Source organism: Arachis ipaensis, chromosome B1 (assembly GCF_059453495.1).
Source record: "Arachis ipaensis isolate K30076 ecotype BB chromosome B1, ASM5945349v1, whole genome shotgun sequence".
Classification (NCBI taxonomy): Eukaryota; Viridiplantae; Streptophyta; class Magnoliopsida; order Fabales; family Fabaceae; genus Arachis; species Arachis ipaensis.
The window spans coordinates 67,406,616-67,431,349 of record NC_142436.1 but is presented as its reverse complement, the minus strand read 5'-3'; the positions used below and the strand labels follow the sequence as shown (position 1 = coordinate 67,431,349).

The following is a 24,734-nucleotide window of genomic DNA, read 5'->3' as shown; positions in this document are numbered from 1 at the left end:
TCTGAAGTCACAGTTAAAAGAGCAGTGATGATCCATTGCATCATGATGGGAAAAGAAGTGGAGGTTCATCAGCTGATTTCAACTGAACTCTACAAGATTGCTAACAAAATTTCAAAAGAGGCCAGGTTGGCTTATCCAAACGTGATTTCTCTGCTCTGCAAGGACGCTGGAGTAAGGATGGGAATAACTGAGTATATCCTAAGTGAAAAGCCAATCACCAAAGCATCAATGGAAAAACAACAAGCACAGGAGGATCCCATCAAGAAGAGAGCACAGGAATTCCTCCCAGAGATCCCTCAAGCTGAATACTGGGAGTATCTTGAGACATCCGTTACCAAGATACGGGAAGCTATGGAGCAAATAATAAAAGAACAGAAGGAACACAGTCAAATGCTGACCTATATGTTTAAAGAACAAGAGGAGCAAGGGCGTGACTTAAGGGAATTGAAGCACCAAAAGTCTTCTCTTGTAGGACCAAGCACCCCAAGGATCAGAGGAACCCCCGTTCCCTCAGAATAAAGGTTGTTAATTTCCAATTTCTGCCTTAACTCTATAACAGTGTCCTTATAGAAGTTTACCTTAGGAGTCATATAGTAGTAATTAGTATCTATTTTGATTTTATCTCCAATTAAGCTATAGTTTATTTTTCTCATCATCAGCAAACATGAATAAAGTAGTAGATCTCTTGAATAAGAGGCAATAAAATTTCGAGTTTTAATAAGAGAAATTCTAATTAGTTAAATGTGGTGGGAATGCTTTCTGTCTTCTGAATGAATGCTTGAACAGTGCATATGTCTTTTGAATTTGTTGTTTAAGACTGTTAAATATGTTGGCTCTTGAAAGAATGATGAACATGAGACATGTTATTGATAATCTGAAAAATCATAAAAATGATTCTTGAAGCAAGAAAAAGCAGCAAAGAACAAAGCTTGCAGAAAAAAAAAAGCGAAAAAAAATATAGAAAGAAAAAGAAAAAGCAAACAGAAAAAGCCAATAGCCCTTAAAACCAAAAGGCAAGGGTAATGAAAAGGATCCCAAGGCTTTGAGCATCAGTGGATAGGAGGGCCACGAAGGAATAAAATCCTGGCCTAAGCGGCTAAACCAAGCTGTCCCTAACCATGTGCTTGTGGCGTGAAGGTGTCAAGTGAAAACTTGAGACTGAGCGGTTAAAGTCAAGGTCCAAGCAAAACAAAGAGTGTGCTTAAGAACCCTGGACACCTCTAACTGGGGACTTGAGCAAATCTGAGTCACAATCTGAAAAGGTTCACCCAATTATGTGTCTGTGGCATTTATGTATCTGGTGGTAATACTGGAAAACAAAGTGCTTAGGGCCACGGCCAAGACTCATAAAGAAGCTGTGTTCAAGAATCATCACGCTGAACTAAGAGAATCAATAACACTATCTGAATTCTGAGTTCCTATAGATGCCAATCACTCTGAGCTTCAATGGATAAAGTGAGATGCCAAAACTGTTCAGAAGCAAAAAGCTACTTGTCCCGCTCATCTAATTAGAATCTGAGCTTCAATCAAAAACTCTGAGATATTATTGCTTCTCAACCCATTAGTCTTCTATTTTATTTGTCTAGTTGCTTGAGGACAAGCAACAGTTTAAGTTTGGTGTTGTGATGAGCGGATATTTTATACGCTTTTTGGGGTTAATTTCATATAGTTTTGAGTATGTTCTAGTTAGTTTTTAGTCTATTTTCATTAGTTTTGAGGAAAAATTTATATTTCTGGACTTTACTATGAGTTGTGTATTTTTCTGTAATTTCAGGTATTTTTCTGGCTGAAATTGAAGGAGCTGAGCAAAAATCTGATTCAGGCTGAAAAAGGACTGCTGATGCTGTTGGATTCTGACCTCCCTGCACTCAAAGTGGATTTTATGGAGCTACAGAACTCGAAATGGCATGCTTCCAATTGCGTTCGAACGTAGACATCCAGGGCTTTCCAGCAATATATAATAGTCCATACTTTTCACAAGAATAGATGACGTAAACTGGCGTTCAACGCCAGTTCTCTGTCCAATTCTGGCGTCCAGCGCCAGAAAAGGATCAAAAGCTGGAGTTGAACGCCCAAACTGGCACAAAAACTGGCGTTCAACTCCACAAATGGCCTCTGCACGTGACTTGCTTAAATCTCAGCCCCAGCACACACCAAGTGGGCCCAGAAGTGGATCTCTGCATCATCTATCATAGTCCACTCATTTTTTGTAAACCTAGGCTACTAGTTTAGTATTTAAACAACTTTTAGAGACTTATTTTGCATCTCATGATATTTTAGATCTAAACTTTGTATTCTCTGATGGCATGAGTCTCTAAACCCCATTGTTGGGGGTGAGGAGCTCTGCTGTGTCTCGATGAATTAATGCAAGTATTTCTATTTTCCATTCAAACACGCTTGTTCCTATCTAAGATGTTCATTCGCGCTTAACTGTGATGAAGGTGATGATCCGTGACATTCATCACCTTCCTCAAACCATGAACGTGTGCCTGACAACCACCTCCGTTCTATATCCGATTGAATGAGTATCTCTTAGATTCTTTAATCAGAATCTCCGTGGTATAAGCTAGAACTGATGGCGGCATTCATGAGAATCCGGAAAGTCTAAACCTTGTCTGTGGTATTCCGAGTAGGATTCAAGGATTGAATGACTGTGACGAGCTTCAAACTCCTGAAGGCTGGGCATTAGTGACAGACGCAAAAGGATAGTAAATCCTATTCCAACCGGATCGAGAACCAACCGGTGATTAGCCGCGCTGTGACAGAGCGCGTGAGCGTAGTTTTCACTGGAAGGAAGGAAGGTAGCCATTGACAACGGTGATCCACCAACACGCAGCTTGCCATAGGAGGACGTGCGTGCGTGAACAAGAAGACAGAGGAAAGCAGAGATTCAGAAGACAAAGCATCTCTAAAACTCCAACATATTCTCCATTACTGCATAACAAGTAACCTTTGATCCATGCTCTATTGCTTATTTGCAGTTCAACTAATAAACATAATTGACTTCCTGACTAAGATTTACAAGATAACCATAGATTTCTTCAAACCAACAATCTCCGTGGGATTCGACCCTTACTCACGTGAGGTATTACTTGGACGACCCAGTGCACTTGCTAGTCAGTGGTACGAGTTGTGAAAAGTGTGATTCACAATTCGTGTACCAGTCGTCAAGTAAAAACTCACAATAGAGTGAGGTCGAATCCCACAGGGATTGATTGATCAAGCAACTTTAATTAGAAGAATGTTCTAGTTGAGCGAATCCAGAATTTGGGTTGAGAGTTGCAGAAAATAAAATGGCGGGAATGTAAATAATAGAAAAGTAAATGCTAGAATTAAAGGACTGAAAGTCAATGACTGAAAGTAAATTGCAGAATTGTAAATGGGAATGGGGGATTTGCTCATAAAAGTAAATGGCAGAAATTAAAGAGAATGGGTAAGATCAGAGATGGGGAGTTCATTGGGCTCAGGAGATGTTGCAATTCTCCGGATCAAGTTCATTTTCATCTCTTCCTCAATCAATGCACTCATTGATCTCCTTGGCAATCTTAATTGATTGAATTACAATTTCTTGCAATTCAATCTCTCAAATCTTGATCAATAGCCAATTCCTTGGTCAATTGCTCATGAGAAGAGATGAAGTATGGTCACTGATTATACCACATGCATTTCCCAAATCAAGTATTGAGAGGGTTATAGTCACATACCCATCCAAACCCAATTTGGTCCAGCATGAGGAAGCATTTCTAGCTTGATCTCTTCATTCCTCTTTCAAGGTTCAGAAGAGATCCAAGTTTGAATAGCTTCTTTTCCAAGATAACTACTCAATTGGATGAAGATCGAAAGCTTTCAAGTAAAATCAAGAGAAAAGATAGAAGAAGAATAATGAAAATTAGTATTGATCCATCAAATTACAACAGAGCTCCCTAACCCAATGAAAGGGGTTTAGTTGTTCATAGCTCTAAAAAATGAAAACAAAGATGGAGAATACATCATAAAACAAGAAGAATGCAGAAAAGGTAAAATACAGAAAGTAGTTATCTTTTCCAACTTTCCAGAACTCCCTAAACAATTCAAAGCTACTCCTATATATACTACTTTTCTCAGCTTCTAGTTGGCTCTTCAAGTCTTGGGCCTTTGGATCTTGAGTTTGAAGCAGTTTTCTTCTTCATTTGGGCTTGGCTTTACTTGCAGAGAGAAAGTGTGAAGTGGGCAGAGACTTTAGCTCAGGACGTTAGGGGTATTAACGTTTAGTGAAAATATGAGTTCGAGAACGTTAGTGACAATCAACTTTCTCACTAACGTTCCTAAGTAAAAGCCACGTTAACTTCAACGTTAGTGGCACAAACGTTGCCTCTAAGTCCTTCGCACACGTTATTGAGACTTAACATTCCCAATAACTTTGAAAAGACCCCTTTGTTCCCACGTTAGAGCCCACGTTAACTTAATTAACGTGGCTCTTTAACGTGGGCTTGCCATCCTTCGAGAACATTAGTGACACTCAACATTGTCACTAACGTTCCAAGGTGCCCCTATGTCTCACGTTAGAGTCCACGTTAACTAGGTTAACGTGGCTTCTAACGTGGCCATGCTTAGCCATCCTCAACGTTAGTGATAATGTTGAATGTCACTAATGTTGGCGTTTCTTTCACTCATCAACGTTAGCTTCCACGTTAACTAAGTTAACGTGGAAGTTAACGTGGCTCCTTGGGGGTTGTGTGGTTGCTTCCAATGTTAGTGACAATGTTGGGTGTCACTAACGTTGTCGACCATTCTTGCTTCTTACGTTAGCTCCCACGTTAACCAAGTTAACGTGGTATGTTTCTCCTTAGGCCAACGTTAGTGACAATGTTGAATGTCACTAACGTTGGCGTTTCTTCCCCCCTTTTAACGTTAGAGGCCACGTTAACTTAGTTAACGTGGACTCTAACGTAGCCACTTATGAGCATTTGCCAACGTTAGTGACAATGTTAAGTGTCACTAACGTTGGCTCAACTTCCCCTCTCCACGTTAGAGTTCACGTTAACTTAGTTAACGTGACTCTTAACGTGGTCATTGTGGCTTCGAGAGCGTTATTGGCAATCACTTTTCTCATTAACTTTGCAAGTTACCTCCCATTCCTTGCTTCCTTTGGTCCTGAAATCAAGCAATAGAGCGCATCAAAGTTCTAGTCCAAGTCATGGGCAATGCAACATATAATTTGTCACTAAACTCATGCAAAATCCTCATGAAATAATGTAAAATGCACAATGTATGCTTGAATCAAGATGTAAGTGAATATCTACCCAAAACTAGCTTATTTCCTAAGGGAATGCATGAAACTAACCTAAAAATAGTAAAGAAAAGGTCAGTGAAACTGGCCAAGATGCCCTGGCATCACAACACCAAACTTAAAGCTTGCTTGTCCCTAAGCAAGTACTGGAACAAGAGAATGATGAATAGAATGCCAAGAGATATAAGTCATTCTTGTGGAAGTCATATCACTGATTTTATGGTGGTTTCATGCATAGCAACTTAGGTTCATTCCTTTACTGGCTTTCAGACCTTTATCATATCCTAAAACACTCACCTTGTTTACATCCCATGAGACTTTTATTCATTGATCCCTTTATTGTCATTTCAGAGCTTATTGGTGTTCTTAGGCTAAGTGCTCTGTAAGGGGGCAACTTTTTAAGATAAGCTTTCAGCCAACACTCCCGAACCAGTTGGTTCAAGGTGCTAGGTGTTGAAGCACCCCTAAGGACTTACTCCCTCAAGTCTCTCCCCCATACATACACACCACAGGCATATAGTTCATTTATTTTCCTTCTTGAGACCTTGGTGTCCAGCACCTCTTTGGGTTACTAAATGCTCTGTGGTGAGGGTTACTCTTGATAATGGACTTTCAGCTGATAATCCCGGGTTAGTTAACCCAAGTTACCAAGTGATAAAGCACCCCTAAGAGCTTATTCATCCAAGTAGATCCCTCACACAGGAACACCACAGACACATATCTTAAGATCAAAACCATTGGTGCCTAGCCTTATTGCTTACTCTTTTTTCTTTTGTTTTTCCACTTTCATTATTCTTTTCTCTTTCTCTTATTAGGATCTTGTCATATACTTAGTCTCATGGGTATATTCAAAGCAAAGTATTCAGGTCAGATAGTTGTCATCCCACCTTATGGTTGAACCAACTTAGCTAACTTATGGTCATACCACAAACTCATGAATGTACTCCATAGTATGAACTCCACTCTGGTCTTTTGAAACATAAACATTCTCTCTTCATTTGATTCAAAAGGAACAAGCATACAAGTAAGTAAAGTAAGGATGCAGTGACATAAAGACTAGCACACAGAGACCTTCTTCAATACCAAAGACTTAAAAGACAAAATTTAAAAAGATTCAAACTAACATGGAAGCATGTTCTATTTCATACAAGATCTTCCTTATTTAAAGAATAGAAAACGATGGACTAAAAAGAACTCCACCACCTGTCATTCATGTGGATGCCCATGCTCTTTTCCTTGCTTGTCCTCCTTGTTTCCTCTTGCATTTCCTCGCATCCGTGCCAATCTTGCTTGCTTCCAATCCTCAAGTGCCTTCCTCACTGACTCATGACTCTCTTCCACCCTTTGTCTTTCCTCTCGTGCTAATTCATCCTTCATTTCTTCATACCTGGCTATTCCTGGATGCAGTATTGGCAGCTGTCCCACTAAGTAGCCGAGCCTGGCTTGAGTGTTTATGTGACGTCCTGTCTCGCTCATGTAAACTCCTTCTGCGAATGCCCTTTGCTCGTCCAATAGTTCTGCCTGTTCTTTTTGTCTTTGATGCATCTCATGTATGTGTGCCCCTTGATGTGCTTGGATGTTGATTAGCCTCTGGATGGATTCTTGTTGCTCGTTTTGCCTTTGTTCCATCCTGTTGAATGTTTCTCCCCATTGTTGTCCTTGACTTAGTTGCTGTTCCATCATTTGCCTTTGCCACTCACCTTGCTGAGTCATCCATCTTGAGAGTGCTTCCTCTTGCTGCCCCATCATCTGTAGTTGAAGCTCTTTCTGTGCTCCTTGGCTTTCCAAATATTGTCTAGACAAGCCATCAATGGCTTCCTGCAATTGGTGCATGTCCAAGGTCTGTTGTGCTTGACCCTCTAAGACTTGTCCTTCCACTACTTGAGGAGCTGTCCTCTTCCTTTGCTTCCGCTGAGGCAAAGGGGATGCTGCAGCATTCATCCTTCGTACAGTTATTGGGATGCCTTCCTTTATCCACATGGGGTTCTCATCTTCAAAAACCACCCCAGCTTTCTTGCATATTCGGTAAATAGTGCTGGCGTAACCTAACGTTCCTCTTGAGTCGCTTTTCTCTGCCATCTTTCTAATACCTTCAGCTATGAGTTCATGGACCTTGATTTCTCCTCCCTTCAGTATACAGTGCACCATTGTGGCTCTCTTGACATTCACCTCCGAGTTGTTTGCAGCTGGGAGAATAGACCTTCTCACTAGCTCAAACCACCCCTTGGCTTCAGGAGTGAGATCTGTTCTCTTGATGAACTTTGGTTTATTTCCCGCACCCCTTTCCCAGTCAGCTCCTGGTACACAAATATCTTGCAGAATCTGGTCATAATTGGGGTTGTCCAATCTTGAGTGATAGCTTTCTTCTTCAAACTGTATAGACCGTAGCTTCAATGCCCTCATGACACTCATGGGACCAAAGTCCACCATCTTTCCTCTCAAAAAGCTTGTATAAGACTCATCTTTCTTATCATATCGAACCGCATTTGCATAAAATTCTCTTATGAGGTTTGCATTCACCTTAATGACCGGGTCAGTGAGGAGCTCCCATCTTCTCCTTTCTATCTTCTCTGTGATTTCGGGGCACTCAGTCTTTTTAACTTGAAATCCCAGCTCATAAATGATTTCTTTATCAACCATCCACCCGTATTGCAATGCATGATGCAAGCTTCTAAATCTCTTTTCATCATATGGGTGTTCTTCCATGGGTTCCTTTCCCTTCCTTCTTTTAGAACCCGAAGACGCCATGAATGATAGTTAATATGTGAAGGTGGCAAAGTTGTGGAGATTTTTGGTTGTTTAGGGTTTTATTGCAATGAAGAGAGTGAGGTGGGAAAAAGGTTTTTAATGGGGTAGGGAGTGTCTTGTACCGAAATGGAGAGTGGTGAAGATTGGGAATGACAATGAAGGTGGGTACGGAACAAGGGTCATTTATATAGAGAAGTTGTGAGAGAATGGAGGGTGTGGATTGATGGAGTGGTTACTTGATGGACGGTTGGGGTGATGCATGGATAAAAGACAAGGATCATCACTTTATGAATGAGATTGCTCGGTCTTTTAGGGGTTCTATTTTTCCAATGTTGCATGGCAACATTTTCTAATGTATTCCCTTTTTAGAACAAGTGTGTAGCCCTTCCTTTTGTGGTGTCCGATCCTTCTTTGTTTAGTTGTCCAATCCATTCCTTTTAATGCTTCTTTTCTTTTCCTATAAAGATAACATAAGGAAAGTGAGACATAATATCAAAAAGACAATTTAGCCTTTACGGCTATAATTAACTAACTAAGTGTGTGTCCCTTTATGCATTTTGGTGGCACCATGGGGTGACACCAAACTTAGTTTGAAGCATTGTAATGAAAAGTTTTGTTCAAAGCTCCCAAGATTAGCATGCATCTTGGTTTGCTTTGAACACCAAACTTGTTCCTCACTATATACTGCACAATAAGGACTTCACCAAGTTTGGGTTGGAATTTATGAATATTGCTTCTTTTTTTTTTTTACTATTTTCTAAAAACATATAAAACATGGGTTGCCTCCCATGAAGCGCTTCTTTAGCGTCACTAGCTTGACGTTTTTCCTTCATCAGGGTGGTTGATAGTGCTTAAAGTCCTCCCCTCTTGTTGTGGACTTATATCCATTGGTTGGATCAATGGTCTCCACATGTTCCAGGGAAAGAACTCTGTTGATAGTGAAGACCTTAGGTAACTGAGATGGTACAGTGGGGAGATTAGGGGGAATATCTGGGAAGTAAGCTGAGACAACTCTATCCCCTGGAGAGAAGTCTTCCGTAGGGATCTTCTTGTTCCTCCACCTCCTTGGTACCTTCTTTTTTGTTTCTTTTGAGGTTGCCTTGCCCTCGGTAACCTCTTTTTCTAAAGGAGTTGTGATGCTATCTTTACCTGCCTCTAGAGGTTTAGGTTCCTCCAACTTTTCCTTGAGCTGTGGTAATTGTTGTTTTCCTTGTTTATCAATTAAGGGGATCTCAGAATGAACTGGCTGTGCTTTAGTGCTTGTCTCCTCTTTCAGTGTCTCATTATCATTTGTGCTTAGTTCCTTGTCCTCTTGATCTATTTCTTGTGAGAGTTTAAAAACATTGAAGCTGAGTCGTTCATCATGGATTCTCAATATTAGCTCCCCTTTCTCTACATCGATAAGTGCTCTAGCCGTAGCTAGGAATGGTCTTCCCAATATGATTGGGCGAGTGTGACTCTCTTCCATGTCCAGGATGATAAAGTCTGTTGGGAGAAAGTATTTCCCAACCTTTAGCAACACATTTTCCACCACTCCTATTGCTTGCTTTTGAGATTTGTCAGCCAGTCTGATGATTACATCTGTGGGCATTATCTCATTGATCTGCAGCCTCTTCACCAGGGATAAGGGCAGTAAGTTGATGCTGGCCCCCAAATCACATAGTGCTCTATTGAACATAGTTTCACCTATGGCACAAGGGATGTGAAAACTCCATGGGTCTCTTCTTTTTGTAGGCAACTCTGGTTGAATAAGGGCACTACATTCCTTGTTCATCACTATAGTCTGGCCTCCTTTGAGTGAGCTTTTCCTGGGAAGAAGTTCCTTCATATACTTGATGAATGCAGGCATTTGTTGAATCGCCTTGATGAATGGTATATTTACATGCAGAGATGCAAACAAGTCTAGGAACCTTGAGTATATTCTCTTTCCCACAGCACCATTGAGCAGTTGAGGGAAGGGTGCATAGAGCTTCAGCAACTCTTGTTGTGAGATTTCTGGTTCTTAGTGATCTCTATCCTCCTCCTTTGTTGAGTTGTCTTCAGGTTGTTCGAAAAGTTTGCCTTGCTTGTCTTCAGTCTCTTGATCACTTGTAGTGACCATTTTGCAATCTTCCCATCTTACTTTCTTTGCTTCTCCTTTGGGGTTTTTCTCCATGTCACTTGGGAAGCCATCAGTAGGTTTGGGAATCTTCTCAGCTAAACATCCCACTTGGAATTCCAGCTTCCTAATGGTCTCTCCCTGGTTCTTAATATTGGCTCGCACCTCCTCTTTGAACACCTTATTTTCTTGAATCTCTTGGCATATTCCTTCAAGTAAGGTTTCAATCTTAGAGAGCTTGTCATCAATTGATGGTTGATTCAGAGCAGACGTGCTGTTCTGGTTTTGATAGGCTTGTGGAGAAGTGTTGTTGTGGGGGTGTTGAGATGTCCTCTGTGTGAATTGTTGGTGAGCTGCATTGTTGTTGGAGTTGAAACGTCTCTGGTCTTGGTTTTGATCTTGCTGACTTCCCCACCCAAAGTTTGGGTGGTTTCTCCATCCAGGATTGTAGGTCTTGGAGTATGGATCATAGTTTTGCCTTGGTGAATTCCCAATGTAATTGGCTTGCTCCTGACTACCCTCTACTTCTTCATTCACTCCTTCTTGGGTTGTTGATGAAGTGGAGATTGCTGCTACTTGGTTCCTCTCCATCTTCTTGGTGAGGTCAGCCAGCTGCTGGGTAATGAGCTTGTTTTGGGCCAACAGGGCATCTACATTGTTTAGCTCCATTACTCCTCTTGTGTTCCCTCTTTCGGAAGCATATAAGTAGTCGTTCTCTGCTACTGTTTCAATAACATCTATGGCTTCCTCAATAGTCTTCTTCTTGTTCAAAGATCCTCCGGATGAATGGTCTACGGCCTTCTTTGACTCATAAGAAAGCCCTTCATAGAAAATGTGCAGCTGCACCCATTCGTTGAACATATCTGGTGGGCACCTCCTTGTTAGGTCTTTAAACCTCTCCCATGCTTCATATAGAGTCTCACCATCTTGTTGCCTAAAATTTTGGACCTCAGCTCTCAGCCTATTGATTCATTGAGGAGGGTAAAATCTTGCTAAGAATTTGTTCACCACGTCTTCCCAAGTTGTCAAGCTTTCCCTTGGGAAAGATTCCAGCCACTTGGCTGCTTTGTCCCTGAGTGAGAATGGAAATAAGAGCAGTCTATAGGCGTCAGGATGAACACCATTAGACTTCACTGTGTCACATATTCTCAGGAAGGTGGTTAAATGTTGATTGGGGTCTTCTTGAACACCTCCTCCAAACGAACAGTTGTTCTGAACAAGGGTGATGAGCTGTGGTTTAAGTTCAAAGTTGTTGGCATGGATTGTTGGCTTTTGGATGCTACTTCCATAATTGCCTGGGTTTGGATTGATGTAAGAGCCCAAAACTCTTCTATCCTCCCCAGCATGATTTACTCTACCTCCTCCCCATGGTTGTGATCCTCTTCTTCATGATGGTTTTCCATGTTGTCTTCTATGTTTGGTTCAAAGAATTCCTCCTCTTCCTCAGCACCAACCACTTTCTTTCCTCTTGCCTCCCTCCTTAATCTAAGGAAGGTCCTCTCAGGTTCAGAATTGAAGGAAGTTGAAGCCCCGCTCCTTCTCCCTGTCATACAACCATCAAGTGCAAGCAAGAAAAGATAGGTGCAGAAAGTATTTTTGTCAGAATTACTGTTAGTTGTGGGTGATGCAATATATCAAACAGTTAGTGGGTTAGCAAATAGAATTGAAAATAACAAAGAAAAATAAAAGAGTAGAGGGGGAAGGGAAGAAGTTTAACTAAAACAGAAAGTAAATCACTCAAACAGAAAATGAAATTCACAAAATAAAAATGCTCAATCTAGTGATCTTCCAATTTAATCATTGTTGATGCACAATCAATCCCCGGCAACGGCGCCATAAACTTGATGCGGGTGGAAACTGTCTCTCAACAAATTTCCTTCGGCAAGTGTACCGAATTTGTCGTCAAGTAAAAACTCACAATAGAGTGAGGTCGAATCCCACAGGGATTGATTGATCAAGCAACTTTAATTAAAAGAATGTTCTAGTTGAGCGAATCCAGAATTTGGGTTGAGAGTTGCAGAAAATAAAATGGCGGGAATGTAAATAACAGAAAAGTAAATGCTAGAATTAAAGGACTGGAAGTAAATGACTGAAAGTAAATTGCAGAATTGTAAATGGGAATGGGAGATTTGCTCATAAAAGTAAATGGCATAAATTAAAGAGAATGGGTAAGATCAGAGATGGGGAGTTCATTGGGCTCAGGAGATGTTGCAATTCTCCGGATCAAGTTCATTTTCATCTCTTCCTCAATCAATGCACTCATTGATCTCCTTGGCAATCTTAATTGATTGAATTACAATTTCTTGCAATTCAATCTCTCAAATCTTGATCAATAGCCAATTCCTTGGTCAATTGCTCATGAGAAGAGATGAAGTATGGTCACTGATTATACCACATGCATTTCCCAAATCAAGTATTGAGAGGGTTATAGTCACATAACCATCCAAACCCAATTTGGTCCAGCATGAGAAAGCATTTCTAGCTTGATCTCTTCATTCCTCTTTCAAGGTTCAGAAGAGATCCAAGTTTGAATAGCTTCTTTTCCAAGATAACTACTCAATTGGATGAAGATCGAAAACTTTCAAGTAAAATCAAGAGAAAAGATAGAAGAAGAATAATGAAAATTAGTATTGATCCATCAAATTACAACAGAGCTCCCTAACCCAATGAAATGGGTTTAGTTGTTCATAGCTCTAGAAAATAAAAACAAAGATGGAGAATACATCATAAAACTAGAAGAATGCAGAAAAGGTAAAATACAGAGAGTAGTTCTCTTTTCCAACTTTCCAGAACTCCCTAAACAATTCAAAGCTACTCCTATATATACTACTTTTCTCAGCTTCTAGTTGGCTCTTCAAGTCTTGGGCCTTTGGATCTTGAGTTTGAAGCAGTTCTCTTCTTCATTTGGGCTTGGCTTTACTTGCAGAGAGAAAGTGTGAAGTGGGCAGAGACTTTAGCTCAGGACGTTAGGGGTGTTAACGTTTAGTGAAAATATGAGTTCGAGAACGTTAGTGACAATCAACTTTCTCACTAACGTTCCTAAGTAAAAGTCACGTTAACTTCAACGTTAGTGGCACAAACGTTGCCACTAACGTTGCCTCTAAGTCCTTCGCACACGTTATTGAGACTTAACATTCCCAATAACTTTGAAAAGACCCCTTTGTTCCCACGTTAACTTAGTTAACATGGCTCTTTAACGTGGGCTTGCCATCCTTCGAGAACGTTAGTGACACTCAACATTGTCACTAACGTTCCAAGGTGCCCCTATGTCTCACGTTAGAGTCCACGTTAACTAGGTTAACGTGGCTTCTAACGTGGCCATGCTTAGCCATCCTCAACGTTAGTGACAATGTTGAATGTCACTAACGTTGGCATTTCTTTCACTCATCAACGTTAGCTTCCACGTTAACTAAGTTAACGTGGAAGTTAACGTGGCTCCTTGGGGGGTTGTGTGGTTGCTTCCAACGTTAGTGACAATGTTGGGTGTCACTAACGTTGTCAACCATTCTTGCTTCTTACGTTAGCTCCCACGTTAACCAAGTTAACGTGGGAGTTAACGTGGTATGTTTCTCCTTAGGCCAACGTTAGTGACAATGTTGAATGTCACTAACGTTGGCGTTTCTTCCCCCCTTTTAACGTTAGAGGCCACGTTAACTTAGTTAACGTGGACTCTAACGTAGCCACTTATGAGCATTTGCCAACGTTAGTGACAATGTTAAGTGTCACTAACGTTGGCTCAACTTCCCCTCTCCACGTTAGAGTTCACGTTAACTTGGTTAACGTGACTCTTAACGTGGTCATTGATGGCTTCGAGAGCATTATTGGCAATCACTTTTCTCATTAACTTTGCAAGTTACCTCCCATCCCTTGCTTCCTTTGGTCCTGAAATCAAGCAATAGAGCGCATCAAAGTTCTAGTCCAAATCATGGGTAATGCAACATATAATTTGTCACTAAACTCATGCAAAATCCTCATGAAATAATGTAAAATGCACAATGTATGCTTGAATCAAGGTGTAAGTGAATATCTACCCAAAACTAGCTTATTTCCTAAGGGAATGCATGAAACTAACCTAAAAACAATAAAGAAAAGGTCAGTGAAACTGGCCAAGATGCCCTGGCATCATCCGTCCTACCCATCGCTCGGCTGGTCGTAGCAGCAACAACACTAACGGCAGTAGCCACGCTCATTATTGCAGTTACGAATTTAGTTAAACTACCTACCGGTACGGTTACCTCGTTGCCTCTTTGTCCTCGACCTCAACCTTGTCTATGAGTTACCATTCTGGGTCCTGTCCACACCAAACAAGCGATATCAAAGTGATTAGTCTTAATATCTCAAGTAAGTGCTTCAAATTTCCAAAGGTATTGTTCCGATGGTTACCTGAAACTGTAGGTCGATCTCGGTCGAGATATGCGGTGGTGGCCGGAGCTGACGTGTCCGACTTGTTGGACTTGATGGTGCTGCTGATCCGTCGTCACCGGAGGGTGGTAGTACCTGCAAGAGACTCTGATGCTTAAGTTAGCATGGGCTTTAAGCAGGATTTTAGTAGAATCAGAGTATGAGTTATACCTGGGTGCTCTAGTGTATTTATAGTAGTATGGAGTGACCTTCTTGATAAGATAAGTTAGTTATCTTATCTTATCTTTGAGTAAAGTCATCTTATCTTTAAGGGGAACTGCTCTTATCTTTCCAGGCTTTGGCTGCCTTTAGATTGGGCTATGTTCCTTCGTTTGGGCCTTTCTTGGGCCTTTGTAGCGATTTGGCCGAAACTCCTTGAGAGGAGGTCAGGTAATGCTGACCTGGAGAGGTCGGTCGACTTGTCATTAATCAGCCCGGGTCGTGTAACTCGACCCAGGACATGAACAGTGCCCCATCTTGAGCGTGGTCTTCCTTTTGAGGTCGGGTCTTTTTAGACTTCGATCTCTTTTGGAGAAGCCGAGCTCGATCATTTTTTGTTGATCTCGTTGTAGAACTCCTATTTAGTGACTTGAATGCGGAGCGTTTCCTTTTTAATTGCAGCGCGCGTTGCACTTTTCTTGGAAATGTGCGAAGTTTTAAAGACTTATTAACTCTCCTTTTGCCGTTTCCTTTGCTTCCCTCTCTCATTTTGGTTTTTCAAAGATTTACTTCAGTTTCTTCTTTCACTTTTCTCTCAGACTCCTTGCTGGCACTTCGTTCTTTTGTTCTCAAATCTTTCCATTCTTCGCGCTTCCTTCTTTCTTTGCTCGGAAAGCAATTGTTTGGCGTGGTTTCGTCGTTGGTTCGGTCTCTGAGGGTTTATCATCTCCTCTTCACTGCAAGTTAGTTTTTTGTCTTCTCTCTCTCTTTTACTTTTCACGCCGTTCCTTTTATTGCTTGTGTTTGTTTGGGGATGAAAAAGTTTTGATCCTTGTTTGGATTTAGAAAGTTTGAATCTTTTCTGCATCGTTGTGCCTGTAATGCGCGCCTGGAGGGTTTATTTGATTTGTTGCTTGTTTCTTCCCCTTTTACTTGATTTCTTTATGCATAGATCTTCTTCTATCTATATCTTGGAGTAATGAACTATGAATCTTGAAACAAGGTTGCATCTTTTTTATGATTTCTGCATGCTTGATGTTTGCTGTTTGGTATGGATCTTCTTTGTCAGAGAAGAATTGATCTTTTGTGTTTTTAGGGCTTAGATTGAAAGATTTTTTCCTGAATTCTTACTTCATTATTGCCTCCAAAGGATGCCCCTGGACCTTGGTGTGAGTCCTGGGGTTTTCTTTTACTGCTGTTTCTGAGTCTTTTAACATTCGTATGCTATTGTCCGAGTTATCTCCATACTTGTCCGAGATGTCTCCTATTTTGTCCGAGCTGTTTGATTAGTAACCCATTTTTCCTTTTTCTCACTGTAGGACTAGTTGACCCATGTCTTCTCGAAAAAATATTGTTGAGATGTCTACCAAGGTCCCGGATGGCATGTCCGACTAGCTAGACTCCCTTGTTTTGATGTGTGTTTCTGTGGTTGATTCTGAGTACTGTGTGCGGCTTAGGAGGCATCATAGGATTTGTAGTAGTAAAGAGCAGGAGAAAAACTACGAGTTAGTAGCGCCTAACCCTGATGAGAGGGTTTGTTCTCCTTCTCTGACTCAAGGAGAACGTCCCTTCTTTTATGCGTATGATTAATTTTTTAGCCAAATGAACATCACCATTCCTTTTACTTCCTTTGAGACCGACCTGTTGTGGTCCTGCAACGTAGCTCCTTCTCAACTTCACCCAAACTCGTGGGGCTTCATAAAAATCTTCCAATTGTTGTGCCAAGAGCTGGATGTCCGACCTTCTCAAACTCTCTTTCTTTACCTTTTTGTTTTGACGAAGCCAGGGGCAGCTAAGAAGAAGGCTTCCTGGATTTCTTTCCGAGCTGCCCAGGGAAAGAAAGTTTTTTCTATGTACGATGAGTCTTTTAGGGATTTTAAGAACTTCTATTTCAAGGTCCGAGCTGTTGAAGGAGCTCGGCCTTTCTTCTTGGAACAAAATGATGAGCCAGCTTTCCCTTTATGCTGGCAAAAGAATGTGGTGGTACCTAATTATTCTTGGGAAATGTTGGATGAAGTTGAGCAGGCTTTTGTAAATGTACTAGAGGAAAATTGGGGGGAGCCTCCCCATCTCGATACGAAGAGGTTCTTGGGGGATTCCTCTGTTCTTCGAACTGAATTGAGTAGCTACCGATCTCTTTTTTTTTGTCAATCCATCCCTTTCTCATTTGCAACTCTGGCTTTGCTGCTTTCTTTTTCAGAGATGGTGAAAACTACAGATTCCATGAAGGCCTTTAAGCGAGCCAGGAAAGTGACTGCTGCTCAGAAAATCTCGGCCAAAGGTCCTGGGGAGGGATCTTCCAAGGTTACATTGAGGAGGTCGACCTTGGACACTTCTGGACCAAGGAAGATCATCCCAACTCCCCAAGTTCGTTTGGCTTCTTCTGATCCTCCCCAGACGACCTCTGGTGCTGCCTCTCCCTCTACTGATGGTCCTCCACCCAAGAAGCAGAAGACTGTTGAACCCTATAATCTGGATGCCCCTGACTTTGATGCTATGGGGTTTGTTGATAACCAGATTGCCCCTTATGGCCGACTTTCTATGGACGACGTGTCCATCCTGCACCACCTGGATTTCATCACCAGTAGTAGTATTCGGATGGCACACATGGGTGCAGCTTTGTTTCGCTCAATCCAAGACTCTCCCGTCCATGCGACGAAGGATTTTATGCTGGAAGCAAAGTCGAAGTATGACAGGATCAAGGGGTTAAAGGATGAGCTGGATGCCAAAGTGGCCAAGTTAGAACTAGATGTAGAGAAAGAGAAATCCAGGGCTATTGCTGCGGAGGCTGCTACGAATCTGGCTGAGGAGATGGCCAAGAAGTCAAAGGAGAGTTATACTCGAACTTATGGCGAGTTGCTGGAGACCAGGGAGAGGTTGGAGTCTGCTCAAGCTAACTATACTGAGCTCCAAGGTCATCTTGTAGGCAGTGTGACTGATGCTTATGAAAACTTGAAGGCTCAGGTTCGAGTTCTTACTCCAAGGTCATCTTGTAGGCAGTGTGACTGATGCTTATGAAAACTTGAAGGCTCAGGTTCGAGTTCTTACTCCTAAGCTCGACCTGACTCTCTTTAGTTTGGACAACATTGTGGAGGATGGAAAAATCATCCCTGCCCCGAATGATAAAGAGGAAAATCCTCCCCATGTGCCGCCTGTCAAAGCCTCTGCCACCGCGACTTCTTCAAATCCTTCTCCCGAGGTCGACCGTTCCCAACCCGATCCGGATTGTGACATACTCAATCTTGAGGATGGGACCGTGGACACTGTCCCTGTGAATATCATTCCTCCTCCTTTTGCTACTGACGCTGCTACTGGGGAAATTTTGCACCCCTTATGATTTATATGTTTTTGTCTCCACAGCCCGACTTGTGAGATTTTGAACTCTATTTTTGTAATTTCTGTTATTACTTGGTTCCTTTGACTGTTAGTTGCTTCTATGCAACTTAGTAGATAAACAAAGTACTTTTGAACTCTTGAGGTCCTCTTCTAGGTTGCCTCCTCAGTCTTTTTAATGATTGCTATGTTTCTTTTGATGTGTTTGTTTGCAACCTTTGATGTTTCCAGGAATCTTTAGAGTGTTAGAATTTGCTATCCGACCTCTTTTGATTGCCTTTGTGTTTGTTCGTTTCCTGCTTTAGTCAGAGTGACCTTTGAGGCTAGCTTTGTTCGATGACTTGCTAATGTTCTTCTGAACAATTTTGATAGCTTTTTGTGAGGTCGTGGCTTTTTAGGTCGAGATATGACCCTTCTAGCGCACGCCTTTTGTTAGTCGACTTCTCTTGTTGCTCCTCCTCGAGTTATTTTTAGTAATCCAATTTTAATCAGGGCTGGCCAAGCCTCTTTCTATAGATTACTTTTTATAACTTTGTCGCTTTGATTGGTCTGGTCCGACTTCTTCTTCGTCGGTCCTTTCTAAGTTATTTCTAGTAATCTATTTTTACTCAAACCTTGTCAGGCCTCTTTCTATGGATTACTTTTTATAACTTTTGTAGCTTTTATGTCGATAGATCCGACTTCTTCATGTCGGTCCATTCTAAGTTATTTTTAGCAATCCATTTTTACTCAGACCTCGTCAGGGCTTTTTCTGTGGATTACTTTTTATAAATTTTGTCGCTTTGGTCGATTGGTCCGACTTCTTCATGTCGGTCCATTCTAAGTTATTTTTAGTAATCCATTTTTTTCTCAGACCTCGTCAGGCCTCTTTCTATGGATTACTTTTTATAACTTTTTGCATTAGTCTGTTTTTATCGCTTTTTCATCTTGCTGATTTTGTCGAAGTCGGGTGGTGAGTTTGGTTCTCACTTTGCCGACCTTTGTAGAAATTCGGACGATGAATTCTATTTTCATCGTGGTCGGGCGGTGAATTTATTTTCACCTTGCCGACCTGTAGCATTGTAATCGGGCGATGGATTTTTGCGTTCAGATTAATGCGTCTTGGTAGAGAAACTTTGTAGAGAATCTGAAAAGTTTTATTCCAATAGAAAGTAGACATATAGGCAAATAAAATATATACATGTGGGTGTTTACCCCTCTAAGTCAGGAAATTTTACAGATCTTGGCTTGGTGCCTCATTAAAAAACCTTTTCAAGAAAAAGAGTGCACCTTGACCTAAGATCTTTATTACCTTCTAACTATAATACCTTCTTAGGTTGTAGGCATGCCACGACCTTGGTAGCTCTCGCCCTTCGAGTTTGGACACCCTGTAGTGGCCTTTTCCCAGTACCTCTGTGACTTGGTAGGGTCCTTTCCAATTAGCTGCTAGCTTCCCCTCTCTTGGTCGACTTGTTCCAATATCATTTTGGATTAGGATGAGGTCGTTGTTAGCAATGCTTCGCTGTACTACCTTCCGATTGTATCTTGAGGCAATTCGACGTTTTAGTGCCTCCTCCCTGATCCGAGCTCTTTCTCGGATTTCTGGAAGTAGGTCGAGCTCTTCTTTTTGGAGTTGAAAGTTGGCCTCTTCATTGTAGTAGATCATTCTGGGGGATCCTTCTTCGATTTCTACTGGGATCATTGCCTCCATTCCATAAGCTAATTGAAAAGGTGATTCCTTTGTGGTGGAGTGTGGAGTTGTCCGATATGCCCATAGGACTTGTGGGAGCTCTTCAGCTCAGGCTCCCATTGCGTCCTGTAGTATCCATTTTAACCCAGCCAATATGACTTTATTAGCTGCTTCTGCTTGTCCATTAGCTTGTGGGTGTTCTACGGATGTGAATTGGTGCTTTATTTTCAAGTCAGCTACCAACTTCCTGAAACCTTTGTCTGTGAATTGGGTGCCATTGTCCGTGGTGATGGAGTAAGGAACTCCAAACCTTATAATAATATTTCTATACAAGAATTTCTGACTTCTTTGAGCAGTGGCATTAGCTAGGGGCTCTGCCTCAATCCATTTTGTGAAGTAATCCACCCCTACAATAAAGAACTTGACTTGTCCTGATCCTTGGGAAAAGGGTCCAAGGAGGTCGAGTCCCCATTTTGTGAATAGCCAAGGTGATGTCACGCTAATGAGATCCTCTGGTGGGGCGATGTGGAAGTTAGGATGTTTCTGACATGGTTGACATGTCTTTACGAACTCTGTTGCTTCCTTTTGCAAAGTCGACCAAAAGAATCTGGCTCGGAGTACTTTTTTGGAGAGAGCTCGTGCTCCCAAATGGTTGCCACATATGCCACTGTATATTTCTTCCAAGACCTCCTTTGTGTTAGAGGTTGGCACACATATTAATAGGGGTGTCGAGATTCCTCTCTTGTATAAGATGTTGTTTATGATGGTGTAGTATTGTGCTTCTCGTCTCAGCCTCTTTGCCTCGTTCTTATCTGTAGGGAGTGTCTCTGACTTGAGGTAATTGATTATGGGAGTCATCCATCTTTGATCCTAACCTGATATGGCTAAGACCTTTTCTTCCTCTGAGAATGATGGGCTTTGTAGTATTTCCTGGATGAGACTTCTATTATTGCCCCCTGGTTTGGTGCTGGCTAATTTTGAGAGTGCTTCAGCTCGAGAGTTCTGTTCCTGAGGTATGTGGCAGACCTCATATTCCCCGAGTTATCCGAGCTGTTCCCTGGTTTTGTCCACGTACTTTTTCATGGTAGGGTCCTTAGCTTGGTAACTCCCTGCTATTTGTGAGGTGACTACTTGCGAATCGCTAAAGATGATAAGCTTTTGAACTCTAACTTCCTTAGCCAGTCTCAAACCAGCTAGTAATGCCTCGTATTCGGCCTGGTTGTTTGAAGCAGGGAACTCGAATTTTAGGGAGAGTTCGATTTGGATTCTTTGGTAGCTTTCTATTATCACACCTGCACCACTCCCAGTTTTGTTTGAAGAGCCGTCTACATAGAGATTCCATTCTGTAGGAGTTCCTGGGGTGTCAGTGTACTCAGCAATGAAATTGGCCAAATACTGAGACTTGATGGCCGTTCGAGCTTCATATTGAAGATCGAACTCAGATAGCTCGACTGCCCACTGTAGAATTCTTCCAGCTAAGTCTGTCTTCTGTAGAATGCCTTTTATGGGTTGGTTAGTCCGAACCTTGATGGTGTGAGCTTGAAAATATGGGCGAAGTCGTCGAGAAGTTAGTATGAGAGCGTAGGCAAACTTTTCTATCTTTTGATAGTTCAGTTCGGCTCCTTGTAGGGCTTTGCTAATGAAGTAGATGGGTTGTTGCCCACTTTCGTCTTCTCTTACTAGTGCTGAGGCTATTGCCCGACTTCCCACTATGAGGTATAATATGAGTGCTTCTCCTTCCCGTGGCTGAGTAAGAATGGGTGGTTGTCCTATGAACTTTTTGAAATCCTGGAATGTTCACTCGCATTCTGTGGTCCATTCAAACCTCTTTCCCTTCCTTAATGTAACGTAAAAGGGAAGAGATCTTATGGCCGATCCGGCTAGAAACCTGGACAAGGCTGCCAGTCTTCCGTTGAGTTGTTGTACTATTTTGACACAGGTCGGACTTTTCATGTTGAGTATAGCTCGGAATTTATCCAGGTTTGCCTCGATTCCTCGTTTTGTTAGCATAAAACCCAGGAATTTTCCTGCTTCTACTGCAAAGGTACACTTTGTGGGATTAAGTCGCATGCCATGCTTTCTGATGGTGTCGAACACTTTGGCGAGGTGGGGCAGTAATGATTCCTCACTTTGTATTTTTACCAACATATCGTCCACATATACCTCCATGAGTTTCCCGATATGGTCAGCGAAGACCTTATTCATTAATCTTTGGTTGGTAGCTCCTGCATTTTTGAGTTCGAATGGCATGATGACATAACAGTAATTTGATTTTGGGGTTAGAAATGAGGTCTTTTCTTGATCAGGTGGGTACATCGGGATTTGATTATATCCTAAATAAGTGTCCATGAAGGAAAGGTACTTGTATCCAGAGGAGGCATCCACTAGAGTGTCTATATTTGGGAGTGGATAAGGATCTTTTGGACAGGCTTTATTGAGGTCGGTGTAGTCAGTGCACATTCGCCATTTTCCATTTGACTTTTTCACCAATACAACATTGGCCAGCCATACTGGATACTTGACTTCTCTTATGAATCCTGCCTCCAGTAGAGTTTGTACCTGTTCTTCCACAGCTTGGGATCTCTCTGGTCCGAGCTTCCGACACTTCTGTTGTACTGGCCGAGATCCTGGGTATACTGCCAGTTTATGGCACATTAGTTTGGGATCTATGCCCGGCATGTCTACGGCCTTCCATGCAAAGAGGTCTCGGCATTATCCCTTAGGAACTGTGTCAGAGACTCCTTTATGTCTCTTGTCAAAGTCGCCCCAATATTTTTGTTTTATTTGGGATATCTCCGATTTGGACTTTCTCGATCTCGCCCTCAGGTTGTGGATGAAGTTTTTCCTGGCCTCGAACTCCTCCGAGTTCAATACTGTTGATTTCTTCTCCTTTGCCTCTAAGGTTCAAACTTTCGTTGTAACAGCGTCGCGCAATTTTCTGGTCTCCTTTTATCGTGACTATCCCTTCTGGGGTTAGAAACTTCATGCATAGATGTGGAGTCGAAACTACTGCGGCAAGCTAATTTAGCGTTGTCCGACCTATCAGGGCATTGTAGGCTGAGCTTACGTACGATGTAGTCTATGTTGAGTGTCCTTGACTGGGTTCCTTTTCCAAAGGTTGTGTGTAGTTAAATATATCCAAGGGGTTGGATTGGAGTGTCTCCTAGTCCAAACAAGCTGTTCGGATATGCTCTGAGCTCTTTTTCTTGTAGGCCAAGTTTGTCGAAGGCAGATTTAAACAAGATATCCGCCGAGCTCCCTTGGTCCACCAGTGTGTGGTGGAGGTTGGCATTGGCCAATATGATAGTAATGACCATGGGATCATTGTGTCCCGGGATGACGCCTGCCGCGTCTTCTTGGGTAAAAGTAATAGTAGGGAGGTCGGGAGATCCTTCCTCTCCTTCAACATGATATACTTCTTTAATGTGCCTTTTGCGAGATGATTTGGAGATCCTTCCGCCTGCGAATCCTCCATTTATCATGTGAGCGTGCCTCTCCGGGGTGCGGGGTGGTCGTTCAGTTCGTCCGACCTCTTCACCCCTTCTTCTTTTTCTGGGTTCATCCGTTTTGTTGGCTAAGTATCGATCTAGTCGCCCTTCTCTTACCAATTTTTCTATGACATTCTTTAAGTCGAAGCACTCGTTTGTAGGGTGTCCATAGATTCGGTGGTACTCACAGTATTCTATCCAATTTCCCCTCCTTTTTTACTTTTGATTGGACAAGGTGGTGGAATCTTCTCGGTATGGCATACTTCTCGGAAAACATCCACAAGAGATACCCGAAGAGGGGTATAATTGTGGTATTTTTTAGGCTTCTCTCCATGTTGATATTTTTTTTTCTTGGACTCTTTATCCTTATCCCAAGAGGAGTAGGAAAATCCGAATTTTGAGGTTTCTCCTAACCGAGAATTTTCTTTCATGTTGATATACTTCTCTGTCTGTTCTTGCACTTCATTTAAAGATGTTGGGTGTTTCTCTGATATAGAGTGACTAAAGGGTCCTTCTCGCAGGCCATTGATGAGACCCATGATGGCTGCTTTTGTTGGTAGGCTTTGTATGTCCAGATAAGCTTTGTTAAATCTTTCCATGTAAGATCGAAGACTCTCTCAATCTCCTTGTTTGATTCCTAATAGGCCTGGGGTGTGCTTGGCTTTGTCCTTCTAAATGGAAAATCTGGCAAGAAACTTCTTGGCTAAGTCATCAAAACTTGGGATAGATCTGAGAGGCTGACTATCGAACCACTTAATAGTTGTTTTCGTTAGGGTTGTCGGGAAGGCTTTACAATAAATAGCGTCCGAGGCATCGGTGAGATATATTCTGATTCTAAAATTGTTGAGATGATGGCTTGGATCTGAAGTGCCGTCGTATGAAGTCATGTCGGGGGCTTTAAAATCCTTCGGCACTTTGGCTTTCATGATCTCTTTGGTGAAGGGATCCTGATCTTTGTGGGAGTTATCTTCATCGTTGGGGCTAGTAGTTCTGGTCTTGAGGTCGGCTTCCAGTTTCGCGAGCTTATCTTCTAGTTCTCGGCGATGCCTAATTTCTCTTCGGAGGTCTCTTTCAGCCTCTCGCTGATGTTCAACCTCCTGTTCGAGCTGCTTAAGCCGATCTTGTTGTTCTCGGAGGGCTTCTAAAATTTCTGAATTTAGAGAATGCTTCTCTCCATTTTGCTGAGGTGTATTTTTTGGGTGTGGTTTCCGCATTCTTATGCGGCGTTCTATTTTCTAAATCAGAGTTGTGGTCATTGTCATGGTCGTCCACCATGGTGATGGGATGACTTCCAGATCCCCAGCAACGGCGCCCTGAGGGTTACCTGAAACTGTAGGTCGATCTCAGTCGAGATCTGCGGTGGTGGCCAGAGCTGACGTGTCCGACTTGTTGGACTTGATGGTGCTGCTGATCCTTCGTCACCGGAGGGTGGTGGTACCTGCAAGAGCCTCTGATGCTTCAGTTAGCATGGGATTTAAGCAGGTTTTTAGTAGAATCAGAGTATGAGTTATACCTGGGTGCTCCAGTGTATTTATAGTAGTGTGGAGTGACCTTCTTGATAAGATAAGT

General features: G+C 42.1%; 1 non-coding gene across 1 annotated transcript; it reads left to right on the top strand.

Annotated features, from left to right (window-relative positions):
* The first annotated feature begins 10,971 nt into the window (after positions 1-10,971).
* LOC148576912 (small nucleolar RNA R71) lies at positions 10,972-11,078 on the top strand. Its single transcript, XR_015903060.1, has one exon. It is a non-coding gene; the product is annotated as a small nucleolar RNA R71 (small nucleolar RNA).
* The last annotated feature ends 13,656 nt before the right edge of the window (positions 11,079-24,734 follow it).